We start from the raw sequence: 17,512 nt of genomic DNA, 5'->3' as shown, positions 1-17,512 counted from the left end.
TTCAGTATGAAGTAGCTATTGGCCTCCCTGCCTGCCTGCTGCTGGAAAGGGTGGATCCAGTGATCTCGACATTCCTGCCACACCACATCATCTCCCCAGGCTTCAGCAACAGGGATCATTTCAGTTTCATAAAAAGTATAGACATGTGTATGTGCATACACACACAAAGGTATGTATATGCATACATATAATTCCTCTTCTATTCTGTATTTCCATGAACAGGCTCTTCCACACCCACTGTGACTGTGGTAGTGCTTAAAATTGCAACAGGGCTACAGTGTTGACTCAATGTAGTTGAGCTACACAGATGCTCTGTCTCTGCCTGGGTTCCCTCTCTTCTCTGCAATGAAATGGTTCCAAGGGACAGAGCAGTCTCAGCTTCAGCAAACAAAACTTGCATATACATTTGTGCACATAAACTAATTAAATGCTATCCTATTTTAAGCCAACCTATGTATAAAACTAAGGAATTTTTCAGCTATTAGAGGCAAACAACAAGCACCTTCAATTTGCAAATATATTAATTCCACAATTTTTACTCTGTTTAATGTATGCCAACGGGTTCTTAAAACTCTCACTAGTTTTAATAGGACTGAGTATTTGAGGCCTCTAAAGAAATCCCAGCTCATTACTTTGTGTGTAATTATTTTGTAATATGCTGGCAGCTCGCTGTTTATGTCTATAACATTTAGGTCCTGTTTATATGCACAGAATCAAGCACATACGCAATTTGCAACAGAAATAGGCTGCAAAGAATAGACCTTCCTTCAATTTGCCAATATTTAACACCAGAACTATTTGTTTCCCAGTCTTACACCAGAACAAATTATGTAAGATTTCTTTTAATTTATTTTTCATCTAATAACGTAGTCCAAGAATGTTTGCCTAAATTATATAATATTAATATTTTTTTAGCAAAGGAATGTTACATTCTAGTTGCTTGAAGGATATTTAGTGGACTCTCATTTCCTTTTATCCACTCTCTTTTTATCCCTTATTCTGTAACTTTGGCAAATCAAGTGAACCGTATCATACAAAAAATACACAAATTCTTGCATTCAAGCCTAATTTCTAGAACAGGAAAATTACTTTATTTTCCCCCAATGTACTTAGAAGTTTGGAAGAATGGTGAACCAATTAACTAACTCCAAGAATTTCTCATTCATCATTTTTCACCAAAAAAAAATGGTGGCTTAAAAAGTTACTGAATAAAAACCTGAATTATTGAATTTAAAGTTGCTGCTACTTTGCTAAAAGGAAATGATCCCAAAAAGCTGTTAACTTTCTTCAGTAAACAGCTAGTGAAAACAAGCATTTCATATTACACACAGCTCCTGAATTTATCGTGTTCTTATAACTAGATCCAAAATATAGTAATGAAATGGCAGTATCATAAAATTAGTACTTAATTAAATACTAACTCATAATAAATGGGCAAGGCAGACTGGTGTGGTCCCGCTTTGTCTTCCCTTTAAGAACCGGGCTTTTTAACTCTAAGGATCTTTTAGCACATACCTCAGTGCTGAAAGAATGTAGAATATCGACCTAAATTAAGATCTGCTGTGTCTGAAGTCAGAGATAGGGGTCCATCTCAGCCCCAGCTGGAAGAGCTGGTTGTGCAAGAGGAAGATTCATGACAGCCCCGGAATGCACTGAAAAGAATTCTTCTGAAACAATGGAGGAGGCCATTCTGCCAGTTGCTCAAGAGCTTCTTTTCTTCAGTAGTGTCCCGGGGCAATTCTAGGACAGAGGATGGCTTGTGAAAAGTGAGAAGGGATGGTTAGAAGTCCTCACAATGCTAGGGACTTGTGGCAGAAGCAGTCGTGAGGGTAGTTTCAGTAACACATGCCACAGAGAGCTCAGTGATGAGAAATCACAGCAGAGCTGCTGAAGTGGAGACACACTGAAGACTGGTACACATGCAGGAAGCCTCACATGCTGAAATCAGGCCTGTTTCTGTTGCAACTGGGGGTTTGGGCAGCTAAATTGGCTACAGAGAGCTGCCTCAGTATAGCAACTCTGTCTTCTGTCGTCCACGCCTGAATTGACCTGAAGGTACACACAAAAGTCTATTGAGTCAAACTGCTGCAGCAGGTTTTTTTGGTAAAAACGGGGATGGGTCAATTGCTAAGTACTGGTGTGTTGCTGTTGCAGCGTGTTGGTAGACAGACATGTGCAAGCTTGCAACTAATCATGTCCTTCATTGGCGTTTTAACCACCCTTTTGAAGTTTGTAATTACATTCCGAGTGGAGAGCCTTCAGATGCCAAAGGCACTTTATTGTCATGCACAGCTTGAAGGGAAAAAAGTCCCTCTGGAAGTGGGTGGTCAGGCCAAGGCTGACTTATCCAGCTGGACTCTGGATGGAGATTTTATCTACCTGCAAACCTGAGCCCATGTGGGAGTCAGCGTCAGAGCATCCATGTCCTCCTCACTCTGTGAGGCCAGCAGAAGCGCGGACAGAGGGCTGTACTTACACCAGGCAAAGCCAGAAGTCTTTGCTTTTTCCTCTTAACTGTTACTGAGGCATAGACATAGAGTCTTTCTTTTACACTTCCTACCACACTTTACCTACAAGATATTTCAAACATAAACAAGACCCTCAGAGAAGTCTGAATGGAGGAGTGTGTGGCAAGGAGAGGGGAGGAAGCGATGGAGAAGACATAAGGAATCAGACATCAATGGCTTTGGAATCTAGGTCTGAAATTTTACATCTCTCAAAAGGAGACCTGACAGTTTGTTAGGTCTCTGCTGCTGGATGCTTCCAAGACTGAAGTGGTTTGAGGTTAGAGATGAACCAGCCATGGTTCATCAACTGCCATCAACTGACAGTTGACTTCAGAAGCCCTCCAGCGACTCAGCTCTATGGTAGGAGTTCCCTAAATTAGATGCTGAAGGCAACAGAGAACATGAGCAGAAAACAAGAAACTGCTGGAGCTCTAGAAAGTAAAATCCCAGGTAAGTATTTGAGAAGTAACATGAAAGCTCAACTGAGAGATGGACACATCCATCAACATTAGATGGATTTACTGTGGTAGATTTACGGATGACCTTGCCAGTGAGACTCCTAACATTGAGAGGTGGGCTCGGATTCAGGATTCTAGTGATTACACATTGCAAAACCTCAGTGCAGTAGATTTTCAACTGACTTATGCCAAATACGCTATTCCAAAGGACTTTTTATGGGCCACTTTTCCTCGCACTTGTGATCACACAACTTCCCGGAGCCACTGAAAGATCACGGAGGCAGAATCAAATTTACACAAGGTTTGGTGGTGCAATAAGCCATTTTTCTTATGGGAAAGAAGACACTTAGATTTTTTTTTAGCTTTCTCATCTTGTGGGGTTTTTTGTGGCTCTCAGAGCCAGAGCCATCTAATCCCCAGTTACTCAACCACCCACTGAATCACAGCGTGGGAACGTGTTCTAGGCTATGCAAGTCCAACTAATTTTTTATGTTAATATTAATATTTCAGAAGTATAAGCAGTATTTTCTAGAAAATTAAGTGGGCTTGAAGAAAGAGAAATAACTATGGATATATGCAGATATCCTTCATGTGCTTTACGTAACAATGTCAGGTATTTTGGAAAAGAGTTGCTCCTTATAAATTGATACACTGTTTCTTAAATCCCGTAAATACGTTTAAAATGTTCATATTGATTTTTTTCCTGAAGTGCTCTACTTTATCTTAGAATGGTAACATATATTGACTTCTGGTGTTAAGAAAGATTGGAAACATTATTTTAACCAAATGTGTTGAAGTGCAAATAACAAGTGAACTTTTGAACTCTTTTGCATTCTCTGAGGGTCTGAAGGGGCCTCTGCCAGGCTTGGAGAAAGAGCAGAACGTGGAGGCTTTTGTTAGAATTTTGGCAAATAGAATTATCTGGAATTAACGTGGTTTATTCAGATTTGTTTATATTCCAACTTTTACGCTCCTAAGGAACTTCAAACCTCGTTCGTGCTTCATGATTTTGAATCAAATGGTATATTTTCACACCTTTTTTTTTTTTTCAGGTGGATCTTCTCAATAGCAGAACCATGCTTTCAAGTGATCTGTCAGCATTGTTTCATATTTCAGATCCTCTTTAACTCAGCAGATAAGAAAACTAGCCAAAAAACCAAAGGATATTTGCAATGTATTTGTTTTGGGGTCCAGCTTATCATTTCAAACTGGATTTCTCTTGAATGCATTACCCAGCTTCTCTTGTGAAAGTTTCCCGTATGTAAGAGAGTAATAATAACCCTATGTCAATCAATGCATGATAACATTATCAAAATAGAGGAATTTGGGGTCAAAGAGTTTGCTGGTTAGCTCTGTTGCCAAGACTGACTGTTCCAGATCCTTATAAAGACATGCTGACACATCTATGTAGTATGTCAAGGACCTGATGATATGGAACATTTTCCACAGCAGTACTTGAAATGTGAGCCTTTCCTTTGTTGAAAAACTCTCCTGCATGTGAAAAATAATAATGAAAAATATGCCATCTTCCTGGGGGGTAAGAACTGGAAAGAAAACTGGGCTCTTTTTCCTGAGTTGGCAAAGCAGAAAGCAGTTCAGTGTTCTGCATCAAAATGCAATTTTGCAAAACAGTTACAATACAGTTAAAACTTTGGAAATCAGCAAGTTTATTAATTGTTACCTCGTTCTTTTGTTCTCAGCTTTCAGAACGTTTCTGAATTTCAAAATCACAGCTATCACATTTAAGTCTGCTCTGTCTTTGGAACCTATCTGCCATATTTTGCATCCACACTGACTGTATATCTCCCTTCACTTCTTCCAGCAGTGCTCCTGATTCCTGGGAAAGAAGGAAATTTGTGAGAACATTCCTCAGGTTTTGGGCAATGCCCATTATTGCTCTTGGAACACTTTGGCAAAGCAACTACACAAAGAGAGACATACAGAATTAGTCAAATCCCATTAAAATTCACTTAGGTGAAAAATACATAATGCCATCTCAGAATCCATAACATTTAGAGCTTTCATCTGTGTATTTTCCTCTGTCAGTTTACCTTTTAAGAAGTTTTCTAATCCTCTGCATATATATATTTAGTAAAGTCTGAGAAAGATTTGTGAGTGGTAAATGTAAATTTCCTCTCAAAAGAAAAAAAAGAAAACCAGAATGTTTAGGATGAAAAAGAACTATCAGATTGTCTCTGCCAATGGGTTTGGAAGGCTTTGAAGATGAAGTGCTGGATGTCACTTCACACAATTTTTTCTTTCCCGAACTTCAGGTTAAGTCTGTTAGTATGAATCCCTCCAACATGGAAATTAAAGACGATTAAATAGGATTCTTTCCTGGAGGCAGTGATGCAGTAGATTTCTGTGGGAGTTGCTGCTATTCTATACTACTGAAAATCAAACCATTGGATTTCCACCCTCAGAACACAATACGGTCGCTCTCTTCTGGTACTCATTTCTGTACGTGATGGTGATGACAAAGACTTGATCTGTTCATCATTTGCTGTTACAGCTGCAAAATCTAGTTGTTTTGGATGATGTGTCATTTAGTAACCTGCACTCAAAGGTTTTAAAACCCTTTTTGTTTGATTAAAGTATTAGAACCAATGTTCTAACAATGTTCTACAAAGCAGCTGCAGGTGCATCTTGTCTTTTTCAACAGCCTGCTCCTCTACTGCACTTGATAAGGTAGGTGCCATCATTCATTTATGTGTGCACAATTTTGAATGTTCCAAAAGTCTGTATTTTCAGCAGCAGCAGGTCACTGCAGCCACAGCAGATGCTAACACCTTAAAGCACAGACACAGGGGGCCAGAATTCAGGCTTCCCATCTGAAATGGCTCCCAGGATCTACCAGCCAAGACATACTCTGTACAACCTGATCCCCTGTATTGTACAATCAAAGGCACTGTCTGGTAGGAAAAGCAAAAAAAAAATGTTTTTTGTTGGTATTTTGCCTAGTTCTGCAGCAACTGCCCACTTTTCTCAATACCCTGCAGAGCAGTCTGCTAGTGGTCTAAGGACCACAAGTGGATATATTCTGCATTATTGACAATCCCAGCACCAACTGCACGTGCCCTGAGCAACTTTGTACTTGCTGCTCTTGCACAGAGCCTGGAACCTGCAGAGGCCTCTCGCCTTCAAAAGGCCCAAGCCAACCTTGTCCTTAACAGCAGTGAGGTTTTGTTGTCAGTCTAATATCTTTTATAACCTTTTTTTGCCAATTGCAAAACAGGGCCAGACCCTAGGGACAGTCTGTAGGAAAGGATTGTTTTGTTTCCACCCCTGGATGTGTGTCCAACCTATGTTGCAATATTTGGCTGTGGACACTTTTTTCTTTACCCCTTTTATTTTTTGTTAACTGCCTAAAAACAAAAGAGTATACCCATACAAAGGATCTAGGCTTGAATTTTAAGCTGAGCTCCTCACACTCAGAATCACTAGAGCCTGGAAACAATTATGAAGCCTGAACACTTACTCATCTCAGAAGAGTTTTGCAAGTCATCGAGAAATGAGTCAGTTGTGAAGTGCTGTCTATACATTTAGGAGGCAGCTGAAACATAAATATGCAGTTACCACAGACTGAATCGAGGGAAAAGAAGGGAAAGTGTCTTTAAGTTACAGTACATACCTATTCTGTAAGTTTCACACCAATAACTCAAACCAGATAAATGACCTGCACCAGAGAACGTTTACATGCAAGCATAATTGAATAGAGTAACTGTAAAAGGAGAGTGAACTGTAAGATAGAAGAGTGAAGAATTCTGATTCCATAATTGGATAGAGAAGTTAATTAAAGTCTTTGTTGTCTTTTAATGTGCCACATAGCAAATAGTGCTGTAAGATAATCTGCATTGCCAACTCCAGAACAGCAACTCCAGAGGACTGTGGAAAGTCAGAAACAGTTGGATAAAGACAGCAACATACTACAAAGCTCTACCAATAAAGAAAATCAGGAAGCTGGCTTAAAAGTCATGAGATTTAAAAAGTATACGATTCTTTGTACTTGCCTTTTTGTTTCTGTGTCTGTAGGGTGGTTTTGAGTAAGGTTTTGAAATTACTCTCTGCAAAGGAATGCCAGAACTAACTTTTTCTTGCAATACAATCTGAAGTGCTCAAATCACACTGGAATTCCAGGAACTGGAGCTTGAATGGAAAAGCAAAATGTATGAGATGCTGCAATACTGAAAAAAATGTAAAGATAAATGAAGCACAGCAGTTCCAGAGATTAATTTTTCTGCCTCATTTTTTTAAAGAGAAGACTGATGTAACAAAATACAACCCATAATCTAAGAATTATAAAACACTTCTCCGTCAGGGTTTCACTGTTGTAACTCATAAAGTCCGTTGAACTGAGCAGACCTCTCTAGGAATAAAGGTCTTGGGAGCATTCCCACTTTTTCAGGGCAAAAAGGACAGCTCATGCATGAGGCAGTGAAGTTTTGGCTGTCTCAGGATACAGTCAGTGAAGTGGCTCTTCTGAGTTATCTACAACTAATCTAAACCTCCTCAGTTATACACAGTTGATGTTTCTAGATGTTTGGCTTGCTTTATATGCTCTGGATACAGATGTCTTCTTCAGTGAAAGAGAACTGTCCCCTTAATTCACACTAAGCTTCTGCAGTGTGCTATATGCAGTGAAATTACAGTGTAATAATTTGCAGTGACTTCCATGACCTTCCATTAGGAAACATACCAATGTGCTTCAGACAATTTATTTCCCCCTAGTGCAGTTTAAAAATATGTCTATAGCTACAGCTTCTGTGATGTTATTTCTTTATTAATTACAAACTTCAGGGAAACAGCAGGAATGAGCTGGTGTAACTTATTCATTGAATGCTTGCCTTTAAGTGGCCTGTTGTTGGTAACGTTGGAAAACTGTTCAAACTGAACGTGTAAACTGACATGAAGTAAGGCAGCATCTCACAGCAGAGGTTGTCCTGTTTCTCCACCATTAAATTTGAAAGGAGAGAAACGATAGCTAACATATTTCTAAAGAGCAATGGCAAATGCAAGCTTTTAATTTCTTTCAGGAAGAGCTACACCACACGAAAGAAAGGACAAAAACTCCCTACCCCTTCTCCTCTGCTCCCTTCCCACTGCCTCTCCCTCCATCCCAACCTCAGCTGGACTACAACACTTAGCGTGGGTGCTGTTATTACTGGAATATGGGGAATTTCATTTGGCACAGAGTTTAACCACTTCCTAAAATGCAATAGGCTATACCAGTTTATGCAGGATAACCACATCTGTATCTAGAGATCTTTTTCTGGCTTTAATATTGTTAGTATAACTGAAGTGGCAAAACTCTCTGTAGAGACCAGGCCTTGGCACAAAGCTTGTAACTCTACAACACTGAAGACAACGGAGTTCTGAATTTTGTTCAACTTCTCTGTCGTCACTGCCAGGTACCTATAAAACAACAGGATTCCTTACTCAGTAATTTCTCACCCTATAGCAGTAACGACCCCACCGTAGCATTCTGTAAATGGCTAAAGGGACTAAAAAGAAAAGCCAAACACCAACAGGCATAAAGAGTATTAACAATCCCCGATAGAGTTCATCCTAAAGTTTGGGTTCCGTTTTAACTGTCATAAAAAAGTATTTTAAATAACACTCTACAAGCCTGAAATTTTGTGCTCCTAAAAGTAAAAGCAAATGCTGTAAATAATGCCAGATGCCCTGAACTGAGTCCATGACTGAGTTCATTCTTGAACACATGCTGCTATACATAAATTCTTCGTATCTTATGTTCTCTTAAGTAAATTCTGAAACCATGAGTTCATTTTACCACTACTGCATACAGTCTTGTTGTTCAGTGAAAGAATTACAGTCATTTGATCCACTGGTTTTCAATCCCCCGCACAGGAAACACACCAGCAACAGTCAGAATTTTTAACTTCTCCATCAACCATCGTTCCTGAAGATGTTGCTCTTCCAAAACGATATAAAAGACACACTCTCCTTTGGCACTGGATATTTCCTTTTCACAGTAAAAGACAAAGAGGATACAAGTCCATGGCTGACGAAGAACACTCATCGGTACAGCCTGCAGCAGGAAGGGTGCTGAAGCGTAGGATGTGTCTGAAAGAATCAGAGGAAATGGTGTCACCATGAGGTTTTGATCTCAGGTGGGAAAAAGGAAATTCAAGACACAGACTCATCTCATAAATAGCTTACAGATACTACTAAAATCTCTGGGGTCTTCTAAAATCTAAGTATTTGTCAATGTTACTAAATATTTAGCTAAAGGATGTTGTGATGCAGAATTGAAACTTCAGTGGTTAGCTATGAGACAATTTAATTATATATTTAGATATTCCTCACTTTCTATTAATTGTAATTAACTACAAGGCCTACTACTTGTTAGGAGTGTGTATTCAAACCTGCCTACCCACCTCTGCCAGTACTGGAAAGAAACAATCAACAAGGCCATCGGATGTGGAAAATACTTCTGTACTTCCCCATTCTCCATGGACTTTGCAAAGTCATGGCATAGCTTTAACCCAGCATGTCTGAACAAAAGAATATTTGGGGTTTTTTAATTAAGCTATTGATTCTTGCGTGAGAATTTCAAGAGAAGGCGACAGAGGAGGCATACAATGCATACAGATGGTACCAGCTGATGTTATCCAGCAGAGGTTTGACTGAAACAAATCTTGGGAGCTTAACCTCTCGTTTTAGTGGAGATGCAGGCTTTTAACTGCCATCCAAGTCGGGTGGGAGTGAAGTACTTACCTACTTTAAGGATGTTGCCCTTGGCTCATTTAGATTGCTTATCTGATGAACCCAGAGCACTGCTATCACCAGTGGATTTAATTGCAGCCCTGGGAAATTCAATACAAATGGTTTGTGCAGTCTGATTAACACATAATTAGGCACGCAATTAGGACACAATGCGAAATATTTCCTGAGAATAATTTCTAGAACAATCTCTGTAATAAAGACATAATTTTCTGTATACTCTGTGAACAAAATAAGATACAAACTTTCCTTTTTCCCCATTGAATATGCTCCTTGGTATATTTGTTGTTGCAGCCACACATCCCTTCAGAAGGTATTTAGGGCTCAACAGTGGAAGGGTTACAGACAGCCTCTCCCCAGGACACAGGGGGCCTGAGGAAGAACAAACACTTCTCCCTCAGCCTCAACTAATTGAAATTCATGTTAGAGTACATGAAATGCAAGAAAGTACAATACAATAAGGCAATTGTTTGAATAACAATGTTTCACAGGATTTGAGCATACGATCAGAGCAAGATGCTGCCCATCCTTCACGACGGAGCTCACCACCTCCTCTCTGCACCTTCTTACCTCCCGTGCCTTTTTGTGTCTTATCCCCAGCTACGCTCTTGTGCAGCCTCTTACATTTTGCTTCATCTTCTTGCTTCTTTTGTTTAAATTCTCATTTCCTAAAATTGCCACCTCCTCCAAAACTCTCAAATGCTAAACAGAGAATGAAAGGCAAATGCAAAAAAATGATCAGGATTTTTCCTCTGCATTTCACATTACGACAAAACAAGACAGTACCGGAGCTTACAGGTGTGCTGAAAAAACAGGCAGCGTGTCATCTGCTGCCTGAGTCTGATTTTACTGTACACTCTTTTGTGTAGAAGCTACATGTTCACTTCTATGAACTGGATTGTGATAGCCTCACTAGTACATAGGAGGTCCAGCTCCTTTAGCAGGTCTGCATGCATAAAAAGAATTACAGCCTCATCCTGTATTTGTAGGACCTTTCCAGTGCCACGAAAAGCACCTTTGGGTACTGCATTAGAGGGAGGAAACTGCTTTGGGGAAAGGTGACAAGACTGACTTGCTAAAAGGGACTCTCCTCCCCACTTCTTCCCCATAGTTTTGAATCTCTGGTGAGCAGTCTCACTGGCTGCAGGCACTGGGGCCTGGAGATGTCATTTCACTTTGCTCACTCGAAGCTGCAGTCATACATTTTGAGTGGTGGTTCTGGAGATTAAGGACAGTCACATACCATTGCGATGCTGTGACAATGCAAGATTGGAGAAGACAGGCGAAAAGAGATTTTGGTTTTGTTCCTGTCTTTTATTTGGGATTTTGCACCTTCGAGCTGCTGTAACCTTAATGAGAATTTACAGGACAAATAATGAGCAGCATCTTCCACCAGGGAGAAACCAGGGAGAAACTAGAGAAGCTGAAGAAATTTGCTCAGAGTCCAAATGGGTGAATCAGAAAAATGAATGAGCCTGTATAAATCCTCTTCTAAAACCACGGTGTGACTGCAGAGAGGGATGAAATATTTGTGGCCATGGTCTTCACCTAATGAGGTCTTATTGAAAATATTCTTGGCTTTTTTGTGTTTGGTTAGCTCATTTTGAAACACAAAATTTCTTCAGGAACCCTAAATCTTCTTTACAGTCTGCATGTTGAGAGAAGCTAAATTTAACCTTCTTTTGTATGCAAAATAGATAAGAATCAGAAGAAATGTACAGAAGGCTTCCTCAAAACCAGTGGTTGTTTATTTGCATTGGGAAATAATTAAGCCAGGAGGTTTTTTTTTCCAAGGAAACAAGAATGGTGTTGTGAATTACAGTAATAGGTCGTATCAAGACGGAGAACTTCTGTGTCATATTTTCAGGAAGAGCTTCTTATTTTAATATGAAGTGGATTTACTGCATTTATAATATGGTCCTTGGAATAAACAAACACCTAATGTGCCTAAAATGCACTGTGATGTCTGCATAGAAAATTACACCTGTTATGGTTAAACTCACATAAATTTCTTGCTTAGTTAAAACACCAGGAACTTCATAAAGAGACTGGAAAAACTGATGAACAAGGAATTAAAGCTTTAGAATCATGTAATTTTCTATCAGGAACAATGTAATTGTTTAAAAATCTGTTGACAACTTTGTCCCAAACACTGTAAAATAACGTGCCACTCCCTTTCTCTCCTTTCCAGCTCATCTCTAAAACATCGTGAAAGCTGAAATCCAACACATTCAATCAGAGAGAAGCACATTAAGGAGGGCACCACACGCCATGAAACTCTGGAGGCTGCCCTGTGTTGGAGGTAAGGACTGCACAGTAATCAATGCCCTCAGTTTTAGTCTTTATTCTAAAATACTGCACTACCGTCAGAGGTGAGATATCAAAACCTCACGAAATTCAACAAAGCCAAGTGCAAGGTGATTCTGCACCTCTACTTTGCTCTGGTGAGACCACACCTGGAGTATTGCATCCAGCTCTGGAGTCCTCAGCACAGGAAGGACATGGACCTATTGGGGCAAGTCCAGAGGAGGGACACCAAAATGATCAGAGGGATGGAGCACCTCTTCTTTGAGGACAGGCTGAGAGAGGTGGGGTTATTCAGCCTGGAGAAGAGAAGGCTCCAGGGAGACCTTATTATGGCCTTCCAGTACTTAAAGGGGGCCTACAGGAAACATGGGGAGGGACTCTTTATCAGGGAGTATAAGACAAGGAGTAACAGTTTTAAACTGCAAGAGGGTAGATTTAGATTAGATATTAGGAAGAAATTCTTTACTCTGAGGGGAGTGAGGGACTGGAACAGGTTGCCCAGAGAAGTTGTGGATGCCCCATCCCTGGAAGTGTTCCAGGCCAGAATAGATGGCCTTTGAGCAACCTGGTCTAGTGGTAGATGCGGGTTGGATCTAGATGATCTTTAAGGTCCCTTCCAACTCAAAACATTCTATGATTCTATGAAAACCAGAGTAACCAGTATTTCTGTAATCAAATATGACAATTCTTGATTTCATAACAAGCAAGATCGGAGGAAATTCTTTACAGCAAGGGTAAACAATGCATGCAGTTTCAGGCTCGGTCTTTTAAGTACATTTCAGCAATTTCAGCATTTTCAGCAATTTGCCCACAGGTCTGTGTGCTGGTAGCTTTGAATGAACCAGCTTTGTCCTACTTTATGGGCAGGTTAGAGCAGTAGTAGCTGTCGAAGAACAAAGGAGCATTATGCACCTTCTCCATTGAAGTCACTTGGCAATTCTACCAAATCAAAGATAAGCAGACACAAAGGAAACCTCTTCCCCATACCTCCTCTACTCTCCCACCCCCAACCCATCTGCCAGGAAATGCTGATCTCCTCTGATCTTCTTTCCAGTGCTCTTTAACTTCTTCCACCTTTGCTCATATGTCAGCCGCAGGCTCTTCACTGAAAGATCTTGTGGAGTAATAAAATGTTTTCTTCTGATTGTCATCCTATACTCTGATGTCTTCTCTCTGCACAGGCTCCAGACTTGCTGTGCTCAGAAATCCATGGTAACACTGGAGGTTAGGTCACTCAACCCTCTCACATTGTATAGCAAGTAATATGACAGAGTGCTTGCCTTTCCTATGGAAGCAAATGTAGACCTTAATCACTAATGTCTTCAGTTGTCATGACTATTCAGTACAAAGTAGTTATGACATCCCACCAGCATGACATACTTGTGGTTTACAACGTTCTAATACTCGGGCAGATTGTTCTTCCTGGTGGAGAATAAGGTGTATTGATCTCTGCTGTCCTGCCTTGAAGCCTTGAGCAGATGGTGGTAGTGTACTCAGACAGCTGTTCCCAGGGACTAGCCTTTGTTTATTCTGTTCTCTAGCCAACACCATAACTATGACAACAACACAGAGCATCAGTTTTAACACAAACACTTAATGCATGCCACAACTGGGCAATGTTTGGGCTGTTCATAATACACTGATTTGGTTTTCTGTTTAAATGAGCAAACTTAGCACAAATGTTGTCCCTCCAGAAGGAAATAACACCAAGAAGGGCTGGAGCTGCCAGGTTGCCCACCCATGCACTGAAATATCCCCAAGTCTGCTCCGCGCAGCCCATATGACACCACACTGTCAGCGCCTAGATAGGTAAATATGGCATCTCAACTAGGTGAAGATGTGGCCTGAGCACTGGTCAGGACCACACTGGCTATTTCTCTGCATACTCCAAAGCTGCTGGAGTGGCAGCTTTGAGTTTTAGACCTTTTTTGCTTTAGATCTTTTTTGTGGAATTAACAAAATCTTCATAGTTGTGAACTGCTATGGCCCTCCAAGGTGGCTCTCCAGCAAAAAGGAAACCAAAATCTTCTGCTCTCCCTTTGTTTGTTTACTTATTCACTCCTGACTAGGGCTTGGATTATTTCTTTAAGTTAACATGTTTATAAATAGCAATTTTATTAACATCTGTTATTTACTTCTCATTCAGCCATTAATTGTCATTAAACATTCACAGCTAAATATGTGTCTGGCTGACTCTAGAGAAGTGATTACACATAAAATTTTCAAAATTGAAACCTGGTTCTTGCAGTGGGGAATCATTTTCAAAAAGATATTGCAAAAAAAAAAAAATCATAATGTGATCTGAGAGGGGAGAAGTTGGAGGACACCAATCCTGGACTTGAATCAGAAACGTTAATGTTGATATTAATGTTAAGATTACTATGTAGTGACATCCACACCAGGCCCAATGAATGGGACAGGGCTGTATCATGTCTCTGCAAAGCAGTGTTCAAACTCCTCTTTCCCCACAGACTGCTTTTCCTGGTACTTCCAGACCAGCGTGCGTCATACAACTCAATCCAAGCCTTCCTCTGTTAGCTTGGAGTTTCCTACAGCTTCCTCTCAAACTTCTCTTTGTTCCCTAATACTGGTTTCATCTTCTAGAGGGACACTGTGACCTGCTTTTACTCACTGATGGAGTTAATACCATGCCAAAAGTAAAGCCTGACTATGCACAGCTGTAGGCTGGCTTCTCACATCTGATGGCCAGGTGAGGAGTACCTGAGAGATCTTCTGCACCACAGACAATATTTGTAGACAAGAGTGCTTTTTTATTAAAGGGAAGTGTCAAGGGAATATAAACAGCTCTCTAAAAACCACTCACCTCAGGTTATTACAGCAATTTTTTGAGGCGATGAACCTGAAGGAAAAGAACCCAGAATTTACAAAGCAATTTATTGCTGAAATCCTCCGAAAGAGCTGATACATAAGAGAGGGTAAACTTCAGGGAGAAGACCATTTCCTCTCCATGCACCACGCTATTAAAGGCCAATTTCTCTCTTGGAGTTCTGCAGTAAATACTCTGAGAATCTTTTTGCTATTTATTCTGCCTGTCCACGCTGGGCACCTTTCTCTCTCTGGCAGACCCTTACATGTGACCTTAGCTGTTTCCCCGTCATTATCCTGTTAGGAAGTATGAAAGTGCAGTTGATCTTTGTGCTGAAAACACACTCAGACTGCTCAGTAAAGAAACAAGAACTTTAAAACAATTTTAAAGGGTTTATGGACTCACGCCTGTGATCTCCATCTCCCAACACCACCAGTCATCGAAGCCCTCCTCAGTGCACTCACAGATCACACGCTCCGTTTGCAGGGAGGGGTGGAGGGATGCTTTCCATGCACTGCAAGAATCATCTGTCTTGGGATTTCTGTGAATTTTAGAGATGACAGGATATAGCACAGAAAAATACAGTGTGAGCATTGCTGTCTCCTTGAGAGCACTATTAAGCTTCATACTTACACTCTGAAATAAAACTAGTTACACCCACAGAAAAAATGCAGCCATGAGCAGAGCTTGAACCACATGTTCAGTGTGCACCTGAGCTGAAGATTCTCCTGGCAGAGCCCAGTTTCTGCTCTGGTTGTTGTTGAATCAGCTGATATCATAGGCCCAGTGTGAATATCAGAGGAGTTGAGGTCAACTCTGTGCATCTGCCCAGATTCGTCCGTTTCTGCTCAGCTCAATACTTCTCAGCACAAGTCATCCTCTGCAGTTAATCTGTACTGAGCCATCACACAGCCACACATAAAACTTCACTCCCTGCAAGAGCGCTTACATGCAAGTTCCCACAGAGCTCTGGTTTCAGCGAGGAGAAGCCGAGTGGTCCTGCAGGATTTTGTTTTTCATTGTTATGGTTTATTTTAAATGAAACAAAACTCAAAAATACACTGTGCTTTGCAATGGAAGAAGTCTCACGTACCCTTTTAAAGTAATGGCAGCAAATACTATCAAAGTCCTGTTTCGTAATATTTACAAAGCTCTTGATCCAGACAGTGAAGGGACAATTCCTCTACATCAAAAAACAGGAGACTTTCTTGTGTTGTTCTCAAGCGAACAAGTATTTTTCCAAGGACAGAATCCTGCAGTTACAGGCAACTCCTGACTCATTATCTTCCATATCCATGGGGTAAGCGAAATGATGACTCTCCTCCTAACGGTGCCTTGAGCTGGGTTTGGTCATGCAATCGAGCCTGTGGTTCACAGGTTAGAAAGGAGCCCTCATGGCAAATCAGGTGACATCTGCTTTACCTCCCTTCACCGAGGTATAAGCTCAGTGTTTTGCATATGGAAACATACTGTTGCTTCCTGTTCATTTTGTTTAAATCAGCCTATTAATTTTTGTACTATGCAGTCATTCTCAAGATGGGCATGACCTCAGTCTTTCATGACTTAATGACTTTCCCTTTGTGGGACAACGTACAGATCTTCCATGTGGCTCATCACTTTTGGAAAAAGACCAACTTCACAAGTACCTTGACTGGATGAGGAGGGGAAAAAGGAAGAAAGAGCCTTCTTCATTGCTTTTTAGGGACTGATCTGTAGTCTTGCTTTCTTCAGGCTGGAGGAACTCCAAACAATTTCTGCCGGCTCAAATAATGATGCTGGAATGGCACACTCCTGCAAATGTAAACAGTGGCACAGCAAATTGTTTAACCTTTGCCTGAAGCATAATTTCTTAGACAGTGAGGTGCTACGCTCTCCAGAGCAGCTGCAGAACATTAGGAGGGTGCCATTTTTTTCAAGTGAAACGGGAACAGTAATAATCTCACATTTTCCCATTGCTACTTATCACCAGCGAAGCGTTCCTACGCATCCGTAACGGAACACGTTTATCTTGGGGGCAGAAAGCTTTAGCGTACGCTTCCAGCGAAACAATTACTAAAAAGCAGCCTGAAATCACAGTTTTGACCTCAGCATTTAAAGCTTATTTTTCTGTCAGACTCAGTGGCCAAGTCAAATAATTGGGTGAGACTGACTGTGAGACTGGCAGATGAAACCTGCCTGTTTCAGCAGGTCGGGCAGACGGTGAGGTCCAGGTTCAGCTCAGGCAAGAGTCTGCCCACAGCAGAAGGAAGAGCCCAGACCGGCTGCCTCCTTTGCCTCCACATGAGACCTAGAATGGCCGAGTGGCTGCTATCCTGTCTCCTGTGGCCACAGGAGACCTGGGAGCACGTGGGCAGGGCTGGGACTGGTCAGGCTCAGCAGCGGCAGCAAGCACTGCTCCCAAATCTCTTACCCCACCTCTTCTCCACCCAAGCACCACTCTCTGTGGAGCATGTCCAGAGAAGGGCAATGAAGCTGGTGAAGGGTCTAGAAAACAAGTCTCATGAGGAGTGGCTGAAGGAGCTGGGGTTGTTCAGCCTGGTGAAAAGGAGGCTGAGGGGAGACCTTATCGCTCTCTACAACTACCTGGAAGGAGCTTGTAGCGAGGTGGGGGTCGGTCTCTTCTCCCAAGTAACAAGTAATAGGATGAAAGGAAATGGCCTCAAGTTGAG

Source organism: Calidris pugnax, unplaced genomic scaffold (assembly GCF_001431845.1).
Source record: "Calidris pugnax isolate Ruff unplaced genomic scaffold, ASM143184v1 scaffold13, whole genome shotgun sequence".
Classification (NCBI taxonomy): Eukaryota; Metazoa; Chordata; class Aves; order Charadriiformes; family Scolopacidae; genus Calidris; species Calidris pugnax.
Note: the sequence above shows the minus strand (reverse complement) of the source record.